The sequence below is a fragment of the Miscanthus floridulus genome, chromosome 7 (genome assembly GCF_019320115.1).
Source record: "Miscanthus floridulus cultivar M001 chromosome 7, ASM1932011v1, whole genome shotgun sequence".
NCBI lineage: Eukaryota > Viridiplantae > Streptophyta > Magnoliopsida > Poales > Poaceae > Miscanthus > Miscanthus floridulus.
The window spans coordinates 32,465,306-32,485,501 of NC_089586.1; the positions used below are offsets into that span (position 1 = coordinate 32,465,306).

The 20,196-nt window shown below is 40.9% G+C and overlaps 1 pseudogene; it reads right to left on the reverse strand.

Annotated features, from left to right (window-relative positions):
* The window catches only part of LOC136465316 (UDP-glycosyltransferase 73C1-like), a 41,540-nt pseudogene extending 22,535 nt beyond the window's left edge, over positions 1 to 19,005 (reverse strand).
* Positions 19,006 to 20,196: the final 1,191 nt, after the last annotated feature.

A 20,196-nucleotide genomic window follows, 5' to 3' on the forward strand; every position in this document is an offset into this window, starting at 1 on the left:
CATCATCGGAGACCCTCCCTTATATCAAAATGAGGTATAACCAAATATCATGGGCGGTCTTCATGTACATGATCGCCCCAAATATCTTATCACTCAAAGATTGATAAAATATGTTAGTAGCTTGGCAATTGAGATGAAGGCATTTCTTTTGTGCTTGAGTTGCATTCTTTTCATCCAACGCATGAGAAAAGCCCACATCTATGATCCTCCACATTTGAGGGGAAATAAACTTAAAATTACATGCCATCCAATTTTTCCACCATGCAAAATATGTGCCATCAAAAGTGTATGGACACTCAACATCTAGCCCATAAGCCTCCATCCTCTCGGGTCGATGAAGACCATAATTGAGAGTCCTAGCTCCAATACCACATGTAGGGTCAAGATGGCAGACTAGAGAGGGGGTGAATAGTCCTTTCTAAAAATTAAACGTATTGGCTGACTGAAACAAATATGAAATTAAAATTATCGGTCTAGCCAGGACTACACCCCTCTATCTAAGTCCTCAAGGACCTTACAAACATCCTAATTAATTAGGCAACAAAGGTGCCAGGCTAGCTAGAGCTTACCTAAACAATTCTAGAGCAAGGTTACACAAACCTATGCACTAGTACTTTGGCAACTGGAGGTCCTACACAATCTAGTAAACAAAAACACAAAGCTCCTAAGCTCACTAGCAATGCTCAATAACAAGGCTACATAAGCCAAATTAGAGAGCTCAAATTACTTAGCTACACAAACTAAGCAATGTGACTAACAAGGCTACTCAAACCAAATTAGTCACTCAAGGGAGCTACTTCTATCCTACACAAGCTAGAAGGTAACTAGCAAACTACACAAGTCAACTAATTACAAGAGCAACTACACAAGCACAATATATATAAAAGTAAATACAAGCTTGTGTATAGGGATCGCAAACCAACGGTAAGATGATGACATGGTGATTTTTATCATGGGGTTCACTTGGTTGCCACCAAGCTAGTCCCCATTGTGTCGACCGCTCACTTGATGGTTCGACGGTTAATTGGCATCACCCGCCAAGCCCACATGTTGGGCACCACAAGAACCTACCCCAAAAGTGAGGATATCTCAATGACACGCTCTTCTAGAGTTGCTCTTCATGGCTCCCACGGGGCGAGCACAATACCTCACTTCTCCAGAGCACCTCACAATCTTCTTTGTATGCTTCAACGGAGACCACCAACAAGCCATATAGGAGGTGGCAACCTCCAGAGTAACAAGCACCAATGGCTTGCAACTCGATCACCTAGTGCCACTTGATGTAATCTCACAATGCAACGCACTAGAATCACTCACTCGCAATGGATTCGCACTTCTCACAAGCACAAGTGAGTTAGAGGCTTCTCAAACCAAGCAGACACAAGGGAAACACATCCCCATGGTGCTCAACCTCAGCCAAAGCCGAGCTCCACCCCTATTTATAGCCCCAAGCCAAATAGAGCCGTTGGAGCCAAGTAGCACATTTCTGTGTGGTCACCGGATAGCAACGTGCGGGCACCAGACAAGGGGTGGCGATGCCCAATGATTGAATTGCAAAGGCTATTTCAAACTAGCCATTTGGACCCTAGCACCAAACATAGGGGGCGGTGCACTGCCCTAGGGGTGGCAGTGCCCCCGACGAGTTTCCCCCCTCTCTAGAAAAAAGTGGTGGTGCCACACCGCCATGGTCACTAGATAGTCTGGTGACCCTAATTTGCTCCAAATTGAAATCCAGCACTTCAACGCTATAGAGATATTTGTTAGCTTTCCAAAAAGTCCTAGATAATTGAAATTGGAGTTCGGAGCTAGGAGTTATGCCCGAAATATGAAAGGGTGTTGCTGCTATTTTTGGGCACCGCCCTTGGCACCGCCCTAGGGTGGTGGTGCACCACTCTAGGTGTGGAGGTGCCCACGTTTTGGCCACTAGAAAGGATGGTGCCACCCTCTATAATGGCTACGATTTGGCTACGAGTTAGGTTGCAACTTCTGACCCCCAGACAACCATAACTAGCCCTTTTCTTCTCCTTTTCCTCTGCAACTCGATCCGTTTCAACACCAACAACTTCACCTTTGCAAATATGCCAACACCATCAAGTGATCACCATCTTGTGCATTTGTGTTAGCTTTTCATAAATATTTTCCAAAGGATTAGTCACTCAATTCACCACGCCACTCAATTCTAGCAACGATGCAAAGTTAGATCACTCGAATGGCACTAGATGACTGATATGCAAACAAGATAGCCCCTCTTGATAGTACATCCATCTATCCTAAACCTAGTCATAAACTTCTCTACACACCTATGACCGATGAAATGAAATACCCTATAGGTTATACCTTTGCATTGTGCATTCCATTCTATCTCCAATGTTGATGCAACACATGCACCGACCTTGATCAACAAATGATATGATCCACTTCATATTATCACGTGACCTTGTTGGTTCATCGATCTTGACCTCACTTTATTTTCACCGTTGCCTTCATCCATCGGCGCCAAGCCTTGCTCAAGCTTCACTGCCACGCGGTCCATCGCTCCAAAGCCTCCAACTTGCCCTTCACGTTTGCAACCGGTCCATCAAGCCAAGTCTTGTCTTGATCTTCTCCACCTTAGTCACATGACTCCATCTCATGTCTCATATACAATAATAAGAACCTTCATCACATGTGTGAGCTTTGCAACGCGTCCAAGCCATTTTCTCCTCCATGACATGTGCTGCTCACACAAGTGTATCTGTAGACTAATCACCTATGTATCTCACATTTAAACATATTAGTCCACCTAGGTTGTTACTCAATTATCAAAACTAAACTAGGGACCTTTCATTCTCATTTCTTTGCCTCTCATGAGTTGCTTGAGCCTTCTTCTCAAGTTTGTTGGACACTTCGAGGCAAAGTGTCATATATCTTCACACTTGAAGCACTTGATGTGAGCATAATCTTTCTTCTCATCTTCATTCTTGCTCATCATCTTGGTATCTTGAATAAGCATTGGATGCCTTGCTCTTGCACCCCTTCTTGTTTTCTTCTTCTTCATCATTTAGTCACCACCATCTTCATGGTTGATCTTGATTTGCTCTTAGGGTGCCTTCTCTTGCTCATCTTATGGCTTTGGTTGAGGCTCTTCTTTTTGCTTCACCAATTGCTTGGTTGCGCACATTGATGTGAGATGACCCCATGTGCGGCACTTGAAGCATTTGATATGCTTTAGCCTCTCTTCTTCTTTCTTCAACTTGAGCTTCTCTTCATTAGGGCAACCATTTGTAAGATGTCCCACTACATGTCATTTGAAGCACATGAAATTAGATAGCCTCTTTTGTTCTTGCTTCTTCCACTTTCTTTCTCTTTTTCTTTCACCCTTTGTCATGCTCTTGTTGAAGCCAAGGCCACTCTTGTCACCGAAGTTTCTTTGAGTCTTCAACATATGCTCAAAGATCACTTTTGAGTTGTAGCACCTCTCTAACTTGTTGCTCAATTTCTTCACTTATCTTTTGAGCTCGTTGTTCTACTTCAAAATTTTAGTCTCACAAGATATAGAAGTAGAACAAGCATCTATATGTGAAGAACATGGCATATCTAATAAATCATTACAACAGGTGGATATATGCTTCTTGCCTATATCACAAGAGTTAGTCACATGTTGCGTTTGATCACTTGACTCATGTGATGAGCTCTAATTATTTTTAATTTTCTTGGAAAGCACTTTAATGATAGAAGCATGTTGTTCTAATAATTCTTCATGAGACACAAGAATCTTCTCATGAGTCAATTTTAGCTCGTCATGTGAAGATTTAAGAACATCAAGTAAGTGCTTATGTTCTTCACATGAATTCTTTAGAAATAAGTTTTCATTTTCCAATTTCAATGTTTTGGCTTTCTCATTTTCTAAAGACATGGTCATGCTAGCAAGTCTACTAACAAGCTCATCATATGAATCAACATGATCAACCACATTAGCATTTGATACCTTGGTGTCACCTTGTAACATGAATCAATGTGGTGTAGCATCACAATCATGGCCCGAGCATGAACCATCATCATCATGATCACCACCAAGTGTGCTTGAGGTAGAATTATCATGTGCATCACTTGTGGCATCATCAATCTTGTCAAGTGATTTTGTGATAGTATCATCATCATCACTTGACCATGAGGTGGAGCAATCTTCCACAATCACTAAATTGTGGTTATGCTCGTCACACTCATGCACCTCCTCCTTGGGCTCCTCCTTATTGAACTTGCCATCATCCCATGTGGAGGAATTTGTGACAGAACCGCCCAATTTATACAAGATCAAGTATGATTGTCCCCGCTAACACGTTGACACACCCATACTTTCACTCATATAAACCCGATAGTCCGCCGAGTGTCCCGAAAGACCTCGGTAAATCAACATCACAACCAAGATCGCGTGATTAAGCAAATACACATCACATACATCGAGTTGCAGCAGAAATAATATTACAAAGGGATTAACAAATAATAGTACAAGTTTGGGTTTCAAAACTGATTAGTGAAAACAACATAGCTTGCAAATGATTACATTAATATAAGTTCCAAATATATGGCTAGCATAGTGACATCATCCGACAAAAGCATATAGATGAGAAGTAAGTATAGAATCACCGAGCCCACCGGTGGTTAGCCACCATCATCAACAGGTCGAGAACATCACCTGCAACAAGGTGGGATAAACCCTGAGTACTCGAATGTACTCAGCTAGACTTACCCGTCGGAAACCAAAACAAATGACACCAAGGATCATGCAAGGCTTTCTTTAGTGGGCTAGCTGACTTGTTTGCGAAAAGCATAAGCTATCATGAAGAAACCATTTTAAGTACTTTGCATCATCTTTATTATGGCCTATCCATCTAGGTAAGCACCTGTACTATAGCAATCACTTGATTAACCAATAACATCTAGTTACCAATTTAGATTTAGCATATCCCATACCATCCAGATAACCATCATTGTTCCATAATAATTACTACGATGCAGTAACTCGAGCCAAGTGCTCACTATCCAGGAGCGATGGCGATTCGAATCGATTCCTAACCAGATGGTGATTTATTCCTTACACAAACCTCACACGCCCGCTAAAGTGAGATATTGATCACCGAGTCAACTTTCCAGGAATCTCGAGTTTGCCAGGAACCACATGTACCTGGGGGCCGACCGACTGCACTTTGGTCTTATCATCTCGCCCCCGTGTCCTACCACACCTGCTCCGGCACAGTGCGCTGCGGGCAATCTACTCGGCCTGAAAAATCTCCCAGCTTCGTGGTCAGAAGGTACTTTATCCGGCCAGCTAAATGTAAGGCATGCGTTCAACATGACTCGAGGCCCAACAACGGTCGGTCCTTAATCGACACAGACGGAAACTAACAGCACCCCAGAACCCTGTCTGGTTGCCTCCAACTTTTTTTTCCGTCCGGTCTCCAATTATCCATCACACATGGTTAATTCTAGGATATCATTCTTTCCATAGCTAAATTCTTCCAGTAACCACCTATAATGTAGGTGACCGGATATCTCCGATCGCTACCGGTCTAAGCAAGGCTAAGCAGTTATTCGATCCTGACCTAACAGGGTAAAAAGGTAATAAGGTAGGCAAGGATAGTAATAAATGCATCAACGGTTTCAATCAACTCCTACAACTTAATGCAACAATATATAACTCATATATAGAAAGAATTGCTTTTATAAATTAGGAGACTTATAATGCTCCGGGGCTTGCCTGGGATCCGACACAAGTCAGTTCAGTTAGCTTGCACCATCCTGGTGACATCTCAGATCCTAGCACTCGCTTAGTCCTTCCATCTTCGGGACAGATCCATCAAACACTGTCTTCGGGTTTGGCTCCAACATCACATCCTTCACGTGGTTCATCTAGCGTACCTAGATGAGATGCAATATGCAAGTGCATAAATATGAAGAATAGTACCATGAGACACATCACAAAATAGCAAGCAAGACAAGCATAGTTTACACTAACACACTTAAGTACTTTGCGATGCTTAACTTAAACATCACACAATCAATCATGCTAAGATGGCAAACGGAGACAACAACACCAAGCATGACACAAGTTTCCCAAGATCTCAGGTGCACTAACTCAGTCATCATTCAAGGCATAAGTCACACTTAACAATATACAAGCAAACACTATAATTGGAATCTGCCAATTTCTGGACATGCAAACAGCAGCTACAAGATTTAGCTATAACTGGAGTTACACAAATCCAAATGACTTGCAAGAAGACATTATGGAAAGCTTATGAAATTTTCTACAATTCATCTTTAATCATCTTAGCATGATTCGCAAGTTAACTAAGTCAAATATATCTATTTACAGAAACTGGTCTATAATTGACAGAAAGCAGTCATTTCTGAAACCCAACTTTAAACAGCTGTAACTCTTAAACTACTTGGCCAAATGACACCAAATTTTAATAGAAGTTAGATACATGAATTATCTACAACTTTTGTATAAACAAGTTTCACAACAAAGCACATTATCATGAAGAACTTTGCTAAGTTCCCAGATCTGTCCATAAACCACATCGGCAAGAAAATAATTATTAACTTATGTTGCAAATACATAATTGGGCAAGACTAACTTTACCAACATTTCACACATGACTAAAGAACACCAGAAAACCTAGTGTCCATGACCAAATAAATTCTTTTAATGCATTTCTTAATTTATTTTAGATAACAAGGTGACTTAATGAACATATACCAAAAGTGCACAATAACTTCTACAAAAATTACAGTGGCTCACATATCCTCTCAATAGTCTACTGTACAAATTTCACTCCATTTGGATATGTATAGCAACCTCTATGAAAAAGACAAGTTGCTAAAGCAAGAATTCACGTGAGAGCAAGATAAACCAATAACTCACTCATACTTCATCCAATACTCATGAAATTTTTACCACACATCAACTATCACATGAGTAGCATGCCACAAAAATTTCACTTCATTTGGAGCCCTAGATCTATAGTTATGAAAAATAACAAATTCAACTAGCATTACAACCTTACTGCACAAATCTATTTTTACCGCAAAATATTTAAACTAAAACATGCCATATTATAGATCCACTGCATAGACAATTTCATAAGGATTCCAAAAAGTCCTCATTTACCATTTTACGAATTTTCTACGATTTACTATGAATTTCCAAAGTTCCTGCAAAATAATTACAAACCAGTCCTTATGGCACTATTCACATAAGTCAATGACAATGCAGTTAGGCCCCTTCACTTTGTCGAATTGTCGCGCAAGGTCCTCGACGTAACTTTGCACAGGGAGGTCGCCGGGGTCTCCCTGCTCCGGCCGGAGGAGGCCATGCCGTCGGCGGCTGAGGGGCGGGGGAGAACCAGGGGGCCCTTACGCACCCACTGGTGGTTGGAGGCGACCGGGAGAGGGCTCGTGGCAGCCCAGCCACGTGAGGTCACGGCGTCAAGGTGACCGCGCCGGCGGCTGCTGCTCTCCGGCGGAATTCAGTCGCGACAAGCGCACGCGAGGGAGAAGGAGAGGCGAGGCGGAGATGTGGCGCACGCGGCTGCGGTGACTTGGAGCGGCGGGAACGGCAGTGGTGGCCTAAGCTTCGCGACGACGTCCATGGCGGCTCCGTTTCCGTAGCTCAGAGCGAGGGCGAGGCGAGGGACTGGCAAAGGAAGTGAGGGAGGAAGCAGAGAAGCTCGGGCGCCCGCTCTGGAGGTGGTCGGGGCGCGGAGACACGCGTCCAGCGAGATGGGGGCGCAGCTCGCGCATGGCCGCCACGCACAGGGCGCGTGTCGTCCGTTGGGGCGTTTTCACGAACAGGTGGCGGGCGACAGCGGGATCAGCGTGGGACGCGATTTTGGGCTATTTCTAGGCCGAATCAGGACCTGGGTCGAATACGAAGATCGAAGCCCGCACGAAGCTCTACATTTTTCATTAAGGGGGTTCAGCCATTAGCAAAACATATTAGAAGATAAATGTATGTCAAAACAGCAGTGTCAACACCTTGACGGTAGTCACGGAAACTCACTTTTGGTGGTCAAAACTTCTTCAAACTGAATCCAACTTTTTGTATGCTCTTCACCAAGGTGTAAACTCCAACTTTTGTTTTTGTACCAAATCAAGTTGCTTAGCAAAATTTGGAGAACGCGGAATGTCAACGTTGTTGCTTAGCGAAACTGACTTAGAATAATTCTAAGTGTTGAAAACCACAACAATTTCGATCTAGCTCTTAGTCCAAAAACCAAGTTTGTTCTACATGATATGGACTACAACTTTCATTTAAGGTCCAACCTCAAAACTAGTATAGAACCTACTGTTCTACTTTGACCAAAATAGGATCACGGCGAAGCTTAAATTAGCCTTTTTGATCCATTGGAGCATTTTCTTGGCATTTGCTCAACATGGACCTTTCATGACTTTTGTTGTAGAGTTCATCTAGAGTCATTTGGGCATGGTTGCAAGATTTGGTTGACATCTTATGTTCTCATTCACTTAATAGTGCAATTTAAGCACTTAGCAAAGTCATTCCAATAAGGATATAACTTATTATTTCATGTGACTTTTTGATTCCAAACTTCATGAAACTTTTCCAGTGATCCATATAGATGGGTATTGATGTGAGACACATGAAGATATTCCAATAACACTAGCCAAGCATATATCTTTAAAAGGGCCTATATGTAAAGCAAGGGTGCAACATCCGAGTTTAGGTTGGGGCTCATTTCTATAGGTTTGACCTTGACATCTTCATCATTACTTAATATGCCATGTTTGAGCTCAAACCCATTGCTTAACCAGTGGCAAACACCTGGGGTGTTATAGAATCAAAGAAGGTGTGCTTGATTGATTCCCACATCTCACGAGCGATTCCCACATAGTTTATCCTATTTATCAAATCAAAACTCAAAGCATTCATTAGATAACAACAAGCATGTGCATCAAGTTCAAAGAGATCTCTTTGAGATTTGGTTAGATTTCTATGGTCCAAAACATGAGTGAGATCACTAGTAACAATCCACCAAACCTTAGGTCCCTTTACACAAAAATGATCAATCATGTGATTTTCCCAATATTCAAAGTTTATGCCATAAAAAATATGTATGTCACAATCATCTAGCCCACTAGATGACATCCTCTCGGGTCAGTGAAGACCACAATTGAAATACCTAGCTCTCATACCATGTGTAGGGTCGAGATGGCAGACTAGAGGAGGGGTAAATAGTCCTTTCTAAAACTAATTGCACTAGCAAACTGAAATAAATATGGAATTAAACTATCGGTCTAGCCAAGACTACACCCCATTATCTAAGTACTCAAGCACCTTATAAAGATTCTAATTAGGTAACAAAGGTGTCGGGTTAACTAGAGCTCACCTAATCAATTCTAATAGCGAGGTCACACAAACCTATGCAACTAGTACTAAAGCAACCTAGGGAGCTCCTACATAATCTAGTAAGTAAAAGCACAAAGCTCCTAAGCTCACTAGCAATGCTTAATAACAAGGCTACACAAGCCAAATTAGAGAGCTCAAAAATACTTAGCTACACAAACTAAGCAATGTGACTAACAAGGTTACTCAAACCAAATTAGTCACGCAAGGGAGCTACTTCTAAGCTACACAAGCAAGATGGTAACTAGCAAGCTACACAAGTTAACTAATTACAAGAGCAACTACATAAGCACAATGTAAATAAAAGTGAATACAAGCTTGTGTAAAGGGAATGCAAACCAACGGAAAGACAAGGATGACATGATGATTTTATCTCGAGGTTCACTTGCTTGCCAACACACTAGTCCCCATTGTGTCGACCGCTCACTTGGTGGTTCAGCGACTAATTGGCATCACCCGCCAAGCCCACACATTGGGCATAGCAAAAACCTAACCTAAAAGTGAGCGTAGCTCAATGACACGCTCTACTAAAGTTGCTCTTTGCGATCCCCACGGGGTGAGCACAATCCCCCTCGCAAATCCTCCTTTGGAGCACTGCACAATATTCTCACGTGCTTCAATGGAGTCACTAGCCACCTAGACATCTAGGAGATGGCAACCTCCAAGAGTACCAAGCAACATCGGCTTGCAACTCGATCACCTAGTGCCACTCGATGAAAACTCATGATGCAATTACACTAGAATCACACTCACACTCAATCAGATGATCACTATCAAGCATATGTGAGTTAGTGTGGCAGAACCTCCTAAATTATAGGGCCCACATGCACCTGTCATTATCCAATGACCCATGATGACTATGCATATGTTCCCGGTAACTTAAGAAGCCTGTCGGGTGTCCTCGGGAAACCCGAATCATCCACAATTTCTTCCGAGCAGGATCCATTACAGAGTCATTGCAGTATTTCAACAGTTTATTCATTAATTTACATAAGAGTAAAATAGCAGAAGTCTTACAATAACTTAGTTAAAAAATAGTTGTTTCAAAGCTTACAAACTAGGTACGATTATTATTACAAACTATAGTAGTGGAGTGACATTAATAACATAAAACAAAACACACAATAAAAGTGCCCTACCCAAAGGCCACACATTTACTTGTCATCTTTGATTTGAACAACCGTCATGCAGCACGGTCCAAAGCAGACCTGCTCATGAGGCTCACCTACAACAAGGGTTAAAGAACCCTAAGTACAAAAGTACTCAACAAGACTTAACCGATGTAAAAATGGAGAAGACTCAGGAATGCAGGCTCAGGGATCCAAGGTAAGGCTTTAGCAAGAATCAAAGTTCTTTTGCATAAAAGCTCTCTAACAAAATTCTTTCTTTCAACATTTAAATATTCATAAAGATCATATATAAAGCTAACATGATCCATATTGAGATCATGAACTCCATATCAAACTCTTTCTCAAATCTTACTCAAGTTCTATTTATTAACTACGATGATGAATAGTGAGTTGAGTCTCTATAACCGAGGAGCAATGATGATTCAAACCAATTATAACCCAGCTAGGGATTCCCAACCACACAACATATGCAGGTCCCTAACCTACATATACCAACCTATCCTCAGATTCTCTAAAACAAGAACGGGTCCGCGCCACCCGAGAGCACAGTACTCCACCAATCTAGCCTATTGCCATGTGGGTACACGCTACTCTCGCCATCTCTCCACTCCCAGTGCACGAGTAGCCATTCTCATAATAGAATAGCCGAGTTAAGGCTTACCGGAGTATGTGGCCAGTACTACAAAGTCTCACCTCATGCAATTCAACAACGAACAGTTCTTAATCGACATAGGCGGAAAGAACCCACTCACAAGGCATCCATGTCTTGTGGCTCTCATACACCGAGTCCGCCTGGTCTAGATTTGTTACTCCACATGATTATATCTCCTGATTCATAAATAATCAATCGTATCCAATAAACCATTTATATCTCGCAGGTGACAAGTAATCATCCGACTTTTATCGGTCTAAGCATGGCTAAGCATAATTAGGCATTCTCAAATTAAAGCTGGTAACAAGGTTGATATGGAAAAACAAGATTGGTAATGCACCAATTAGGTTTCCACTCAACTCCTAATCACTTAATGCAACATTTAAAAACAAAAGCGATAAAATTTGTAAAACACAAGGTAGGTTTAAATGCATTTGGGGCTTGCCTTCATTGTTGGAATAGTCAAGTTCTGGAGATGCTCCACAGATATCAAACCCGACCTCAACAAGTGGGTTGACTTCCTCAACAACTTGGTTGACTACCAAGTTCTCACTTTTGTTCACTACACGTAGTAACAATGTCATGTTTAATATGATGCGAGATACAAAACATGATGCTTGATGATGGATGCAAAAGTTAATAACTTGAATACAACTTTCCTTCATAGAAAAGTTACAAACTAACAACTAACTAAACCTCCTCTAGGGTTTACTTAGATTAACACTAATGACCTTAGTGGGGTTATACAAATTAACATTTCTTAAACACAACTTGATCATAAACTCAAACACCTACTTAAACTATCAAGGATCATTTTATGCTAATGACCCAAGGTCATCACTCAATCCCAAATTCAAACAAAACCTAAGTCATTAAGGTTTACTATTTGTTTTAATTAATTAATTAATTAATTCAAAATTATGAAATAAATCAACTTTTTCCAAATGAGCCCCAAATTTTTGTGAAGGCTCATCACATGATAACTAAGTGTAAAAACAATTTTCATAAATTTTGGATAATTATTTAAGCCTAGAAAAATCATGGAATCCCATTTATTAATTAATTTGAGCAATTTTTATCACATTCAAAATGTATTGAAAAGTAACATTTAATATTTTTCCTAAATAGTTCACATCTCAGAGAGATCACACAAAAATTTTCATAATTTTTGGAGCTCTATTTATTTCTACACAAAATAAACAAATCACAACACTATTTAAACATTTCTGCAAAATAGAAAAATTCCTTTTTCACTTAAACTGCCACTGACAGGGTGACCCCACCGGTCAGCCCACTCTGACCACGATAGCGAGGCCCTCTGACCGGCGATTACTCACCGGTGGTGAGGTCTCTGGTGGTATGGATGGAACCAACATGACCTCCCCAGCGCTGCGCTTCGACTAAGGATACTGGTTGAACATCTAGACTACTGTAGACTCCTCGCCAGCGACGATGGCGACACGGCGGTGTCCTGCTGAGATAGCGATGGCGATCTATGACTTCGCCAACAAAACTAAAGTCTCCGACGTAGTCAGCACCTCCTAATGGACATAACCGAGCACCTAATTCAATCAACAGCGCTCCACAACACTAGTAGCGACGCGCGCAGCGGCACGGTGGAACAAAACTCATCGGCGTCCCACGGTCCCATGGCTACGGCGTGGTAGAGGTAAAATAGATCACACAGACATGATCAGTGGCTCACCCCGAAGCTGATGCGTGCGAGAACGATGGCTAAGGTGAGGCGGAGCTAAGTCGATGGCGTTGGAGACGACAGCGGTGGCATGAACTCACAGCGAAGCTCCGTTATGAGGAAAGCAACTGACCAAATGATCAACGATTAAGCTCATGAACATCACAAGAGAATGAAGATCAAGAAACAACAAAAGATGAAGCAAGAGACCCACCTAAACTACCTGTCCAAGGTGGAACAGATCTCGGCGGATCCTCGCCGGAGTTGGAGGAGACGAGGTTACGCCAGGCAAACCAGAGAGGTAGAAGCTGCGCAAGTGGGTGATATGGAGGCGCTAGGTGATGGTGATCTTGGTGACATGATCAGCTAAGGCTGGGAGGGCTCTACGGCTTTGACGCAAGCTCGTCGGAGCTGGGCGGCGCTGATGGGAAACAGAGGAAATGAGAGAGCGATGGAGGGCGCTCTTAGACTTATCAAGCGAGCGGAGAGCGGCGGGAGAGGTGCGCTAGACACATAGAGGCAACGCGGGCATGTCGAAGCAGGAGGTGTCACTCGCAGGCGCGCGTGGAAGCCGGTGGAAGCTTGCCGACGGCGAGAGCTGGCTGCTTGCACTGTTCAAGCTATTTACCAAATTGCCACTCGCTTCATTTTTCAAATTACCTTCAAATTTGTATGGTAACTCAAAAATCTCCAAAAATAAAAGTTGCTCCAAATTCAAAGTTCTACAACTTTGCTTTAATAACCATACTCAAATTCTATCTACATTTAACAATACAAGTCTAAAATCAAAAGGGGACACCTTAAGAATTTATCCCCTTTCAAATTACTCCAAATTTTATATAACAACTTTGAAAACTCCAAAAGCCAACTTTGTACACATTGACAAGCTCTACACCTTTTCTTTTAGGCTCAACCCCAAATTGTGCTTAGATTTTGAATTAGGTTTTTCCAGGGTAGAATTAAATGCTGGAAATTAGGGTTTTGGAATTCCAATTTAACACTATGGTTTTGAAATTGATTCATCCCATACAAGTCAACACATATAATCATAAAAGTTAACTTGTTTTAGTGAATGCATATCAAAGTTTTCACTAACATAAGAATGATGTGCAATCATTTGATGACATGGCATATTTTAGTGTTTAAAACACCAGAGGTGTTACAACCTTTCCCCCTAAAAGAAATCTCGTCCCAAGATTTATAGTCCTAGGATAAAGTAATGGAAAAGGAAATGTGTCAAGCAAATACATTCTAAACTTAACCATAAAACAAGTATGGTCCTTTTATAATACATGCTTCACAAAGACAGAGTACAACTAATAGTATTTTATATAGAAGCAAGGAACTCCGGAAACTGTTCTAGCAAGTAATCTTCGGAATTCCAAGTAGCTTCTTCTTCGGAATGTTGATTCCATTGTATCTTGTAAAACTTGATTGTCCTCCTTCGAGTGACACGGTCTTTCTGATCCAAAACCCAGATAGGATATTCAGAATAGGTCAAATTAGGTTCAAGTTCAACTCCTTCGACATCAACATTTTGATTAGGCACTTGAAGACATTTCTTTAATTGGGAAACATGGAACACATCGTGTACAGCTGAGAGATGTTCTGGTAACTTCAAGCAATATGCCACCTTTCCACACCTCTCCAAAATTTGAAATGGTCCAATATAACGAGGTGTCAACTTGCCTTTAACACCGAAACGGTTGACTCCCTTCATTGGTGATACCTTCAGGTATACATAATCTCCCTTGTTAAACACCAAGGGTCGATGTCGTTTATCTACATAACTCTTTTATCGGGACTAAGCTATCTTCAAATTATTTTGTATCTGCCTAACCTTCTCTTTTGTTTCTTTCACAAGGTCAACTCCAAAAAACCATCTTTCCCCGGGTTCAGACCAATTTAATGAGGTTCTGCACCTATGACCATAGAGTGTTTCAAACAGAGCCATCTTAATGCTCTCTTGATAACTATTGTTGTAGGAGAACTCAGCCAAAGGCAAACATTCATCCCACTTATTGGAATAGTTAAGGACACAACACCTTAACATATCTTCTAGTATTTGATTTACCCTTTTAGTCTGACCATCAGTCTGTGGATGATAAGCGGTACTATGTAGAAGTTTGGTACCCAACGAAGCATGCAAATGTTTCAAAAAATTGGAGATAAACTGCGTACCTCTATCCGACACAATGGTCTTTGGTACACCGTGTAAGCTCACGATTCATGCTAAATACAACTTGGCATATTGGATGGTGGGATATATACTCTTGACTAGAAGAAAATGTGCTGACTTAGTTAGTCGATCTACAATAACCCATATTGAGTCAAAACCTTTTGATGTCTTGGGTAGACTGACAATAAAGTCAGTACTAATATCCTCTCACTTCCAAGCTAGAATAGGCAATGGCTATAACTCTCCAGTGGACTTCAAATGTATAGCTTTCACTTTTTGACAAGTATCACACTTGGCTATATATCGAGCAATCTCTATCTTCATTTTGGTCCACCAGAATCTCTGTTTCAAATCATGGTACATTTTATTACTTCCTAGATGAATAGAGAACCTAGTGGTATGTGGCTCTTCAAGAATTGACTGTCGCAACTCAGGAACCTTTGGCACCACAAGATGATTCTTGAACCATAGCACACCTGCATCATCTATTCTGAAGCATGCCGCTTTTCCATTCATGACTCTTTCTTTGATATGGGCTATACCCTTGTTTTCTTTCTGAGCAGCAATAATTTGGTCTCGAATAGTTGATTCAACAGTTATATTGGTCAAACTACCTTGTTGAATTATCTCTATATCCAACTTCTCCATCTCATGACATAAAGTTAGATCCATTGTCTTCATGGTCATGCAATTGCAATGACTCTTACGACTGAGTGCATCTGCAACCACATTTGCCTTACCAGGGTGGTAATGCACCTCCAAGTCATAATCTTTAATCAATTCCAACCATCTTCTTTGTCGCATATTCAATTCTGATTGAGTAAAGATATACTTTAAACTCTTATGATCTGTATAAATATGACAAGTATTACCAAGCAGATAACGCCGCCAAATCTTCAAAACATGGACCACTATTGCTAACTCTAGATCATGAGTTGGATAACGTTCTTCATGTTGCTTAAGTTGTCTGGAAGCATAGGCAATGACTCGGCCTTCTTGCATCAATACACACCCAATACCAATACCAGAAGCATCACAATAAATGTTGAATGACTTCTCGATATCTGGCTATGCTAACACTGGTGCAGTGGTTAATAATCTCTTCAAAGTCTAGAAAGCTTCTTTACAGTCAGGTGACCAGACAAACTTAGCTTGGTTTTTCAGCAATCTAGTGATGGGCTTGGATATTCTAGAGAAATCTGGAATAAAATGACGGTAATAACCCGCCATTCCTAGAAAACTTCGAACCTCATGAACAGTGGTTGGTGGTTTCCAATCTAGTATATCCTTAACTTTGCTTGGATCTAACACAACTTCTTTAGCTAACAAGACATGTCCTAAAAACTGTACTTCCTTTAGCCAGAAGTCACACTTACTGAACTTGTCATATAACTGATGTTCTCTTAGGCGTGTTAGGACAACTCTGAGATGTTCAGCATGTTCTTTCTTGTTCTTGGAATATATTAAGATGTCATCAATGAAGACCACTACAAACTTATCTAGCTTAGGCATGAATACTGAATTCATCAGATACATGAAGTGAGCTGGGGCATTTGTCAAACCAAAAGACATTACCAGGTATTCATATAATCCATATCTAGTGGTAAATGCCGTTTTGGGAATATCTTCAGGCCTAATTTTGATTTGATGATAACCTGACCTCAAATCAATCTTGGAGAAAACCTTGGCTCCAGCCAGTTGATCAAAAAGTAAATCTATCCGAGGTAAGGGATATTTATTTTTAATTGTCACTTCATTCAATGGTCGATAGTCAACACACAATCTAAGGGTCTCATCTTTCTTTTTCATAAAAATTGTAGGACATCCCCAAGGTGATGAACTAGGTTGGATAAAACCTTTATCAATCAACTCTTGCAATTGAGTCTTCAACTCAGCTAATTCCTTGGGAGGCATCCTATAAGCTCTCCTAGAGATCGGAGCTGTTCTAGGCTTTATGTCTATTCCAAATTGAACATCTCTATCAGGTGGTAGACTGGGTAAATCTTCAGGAAAAATATCTAGAAATTCACAAACTACAGGGATAGCTCTAATCTCCTTGACAAAAATTGTACAAACTTTATCCACTGATCTCTTTAAGATTGGAAGTTGGATAAGGAGCTAAGAATTACTATCTTGCAGGCTCAACCTTATTGTCCTATTCAAAGTATCTACCACAGCTTTATGCTGATGCATCCAATTCATCCCTAGGATCACATCTATATCCTGATCTTTTATAATAATCATGGTGGTGGGAAAATGTGCCCACCCAGGTTTATGGGTACCTGGTACACCATTTACTTAGTACACAGACGTCCCTCAGGCGACTGTATATAGAAATTTTCCTTTGTTCCCCCAACTAGAATTTCATGCTTTATGACAAAGGTTCTATTGATGAATGTATGAGATGCACTAGAATCAAAAAGCATAACTACAGGATGATCGGCGATAGGAAACATACCCAGCATCATGGGTTTCCCTTCTGGAATCTCCCTAGCTTGAGTATAGAAAACCCACACCGTCTTCTTTTCATTTCTGCCCTTCTAAGCATTTTGGTTAATGTTCTTGTCCTGAGCTTGACCCTATTGTTGATTTTCAGGAGCCTTCTAAAAATTTGGATTATACTGCTTAGGATACAGACATTCCCTAGAGAAATGACCTGACTTCCCACAATTGAAACATGGGTAATTATGGCCTTGGGGTGTTGGAGCACGAACACTAGGAATATTTGTCTGTTGTGAGTTTGAGTAAGTTATGGCCAGCCGGACGAACACTAGTTTGGAACTACAACGGGTGATAAGGAGGATGGTAGTGATTCACCGGATGATAAACTATCTTCTGTCTCTTTTGATTGCCACTGAAAGACCCAGATGGCACGCTCTTTTTCTTCTTAATTTCCTTATGCTATTGATATTTCTCCTCTGAAGCAATAGCAATGTTAACTGCCTCATGATACGTGACATTTGTGCAGGTAGTCATCATGGTCTGAAGTTTGGTATTAAGACCACGCATGAACCACTTCTTCTTCTTGGCATCTGTGTTAACATGCTCATGTGCATATTGTGAAAGGTGATTGAACTTGCCCACATACTGCATGACTGTTTGATCACCTTGCTTCAAAGCAAGAAACTCATCAAGATTCATAGCCATAACTCCATCTGGAATATAATGGGCACGGAAAGCACTGCGGAACTTGGCCCAAGTTAACCGAGTACCAGCTGGTTGCATGGCCACAAGGTTCGCCCACCAAGCACCTGCTGCACCTCTAAGCTGTTGGGCAGCAAAAACAGGCTTCTAGAACTCAGTGCATGGAATGAGGTTGAACTTTTGCTCTATGGTATGAAGTCAATCATCAGCTTCAAGTGGTTCATCAGCCTTGGAAAATACTAGTGGTCGTGTATCCGTGAAGTCAACATATGTAGTTTCTTGCCTTTGATGATTACGGCCATGATTCCCGTGCATCATATTTTGATTGCTTTGAGCTAACTCCCAAAGCAACCGAGCATTATCTATGGTCATGTTGACCAGTGCCGCGATAGCATTAGCTAAATTTGGCGGAACTGGTGGTGGATCAGGAATATCACCCTCGTCCTGCGAAGAACCAGGAATATTTGAAGCCCGAGTATGAGGCATATGTTCATGACAAACTAAACTTTACTCACAAACATTTATTGAACTATTAAAAGAGCTTACTACAAACACATTACATTGGGTTCACTTATTTATACACAAGTCTGCACTTAAGCAAGACTACCTAGCTTGACTAGAACTCACTATATTACAACTCTACTCTTCTCCTTGATCACATTAAACCTTGTGATCGGTATCCATTCCAGAAACATTTTTGCCTTCCTCATCACTTTCATTGACCGCCACTACTTCTTCTGGATCCTCTTCTTCTTCCTCTTTAGTTTCATTATCATCTGCAATGATGACACCTGGGTCCATCGCATTAGCTTGAGGCTCATGATTTGGATTCAGGAGATTGTTCAGCCTATGGACTTCTTCATGCAGATTGGTATAATATTCTTCTAAGTCTTCTACATAGAACTCTAACTCATGAACTCGGGCTCTAGCTATATCTTCTCTATGCCAAGCCTCATTTCTTCCTTCCACCATACGAACTAACATATGCTCATAGTTCTTATGAGCGGTGGTGAGACGCCTCAATTGATCCTATAACTTGCCCACCTAGATGGCATCCATGGTCCTATCTCTAGTAGTCTGTGCTAATTCTGCTAAAAGCCTCTGTATCTTAGCCTAGGGATCAGGCCTAAAGCTGCTACTGCTAGCACCATCACTCATAGGGGCAAGCTGGTGACGAGGAACTCCTTTGGGTCCAACAGACTTATAGGGTGCTATCTTGGTACGAGCCATATTGTAGAAAGCAAGATTTAATAACAGTAAGACAATCTGAGAAAAGTCTAAAGAGTAGTAAGAATGGGATTTATGCTACCCAACCCAAACTAACAGGGAAAGTAATTAACAATTGGATTAATCATGATGCATGAATCGTCCTTACGAAACTTAAACATCAAAGCTCCTAAGGTATATAAACAATAGTTCTTATTATATAGGGCATAATAAGATTACTACTCCACCATATAAAGCCTTATTAATCAAATAAGGAATTACGAGAAGGAATTAAGATAAATCAGAAGCAATTTGGACAAAATTAACAGGTTAAATTTATTTGCCCCAAATTATTTTGAAGTTTTTGTAAAACAATACTACAAAAATCTTTGTAATGGTCGCTCTGATACCCGTTTGTGGTAGAACCTCCTAAATTATAGGGCCCACATGCACCTATCATTGTCCAATGACCCTTGACGACTATGCATATGTTCCCAGTAACTTAAGAAGCCTATTGGGTGTCCTCAAGAAACCCAAATCATCCACAATTTCTTCCGATCATGATCCATTACAGAGTCATTGCAGTATTTCAATAGTTTATTCATTAATTTACATCAGAGTAAAATAGCAGAAGTCTTATAACAACTTAGTTACAAAATAGTTGTTTCAAACCTTACAGACCAGGTACGATTTTTATTACAAACTATAGTAGTGGAGTTGCATTAATAACATAAAACAAAACACACAATAAAAGTGCCTTGCCCAAAGGCCACACATTTACTTGTC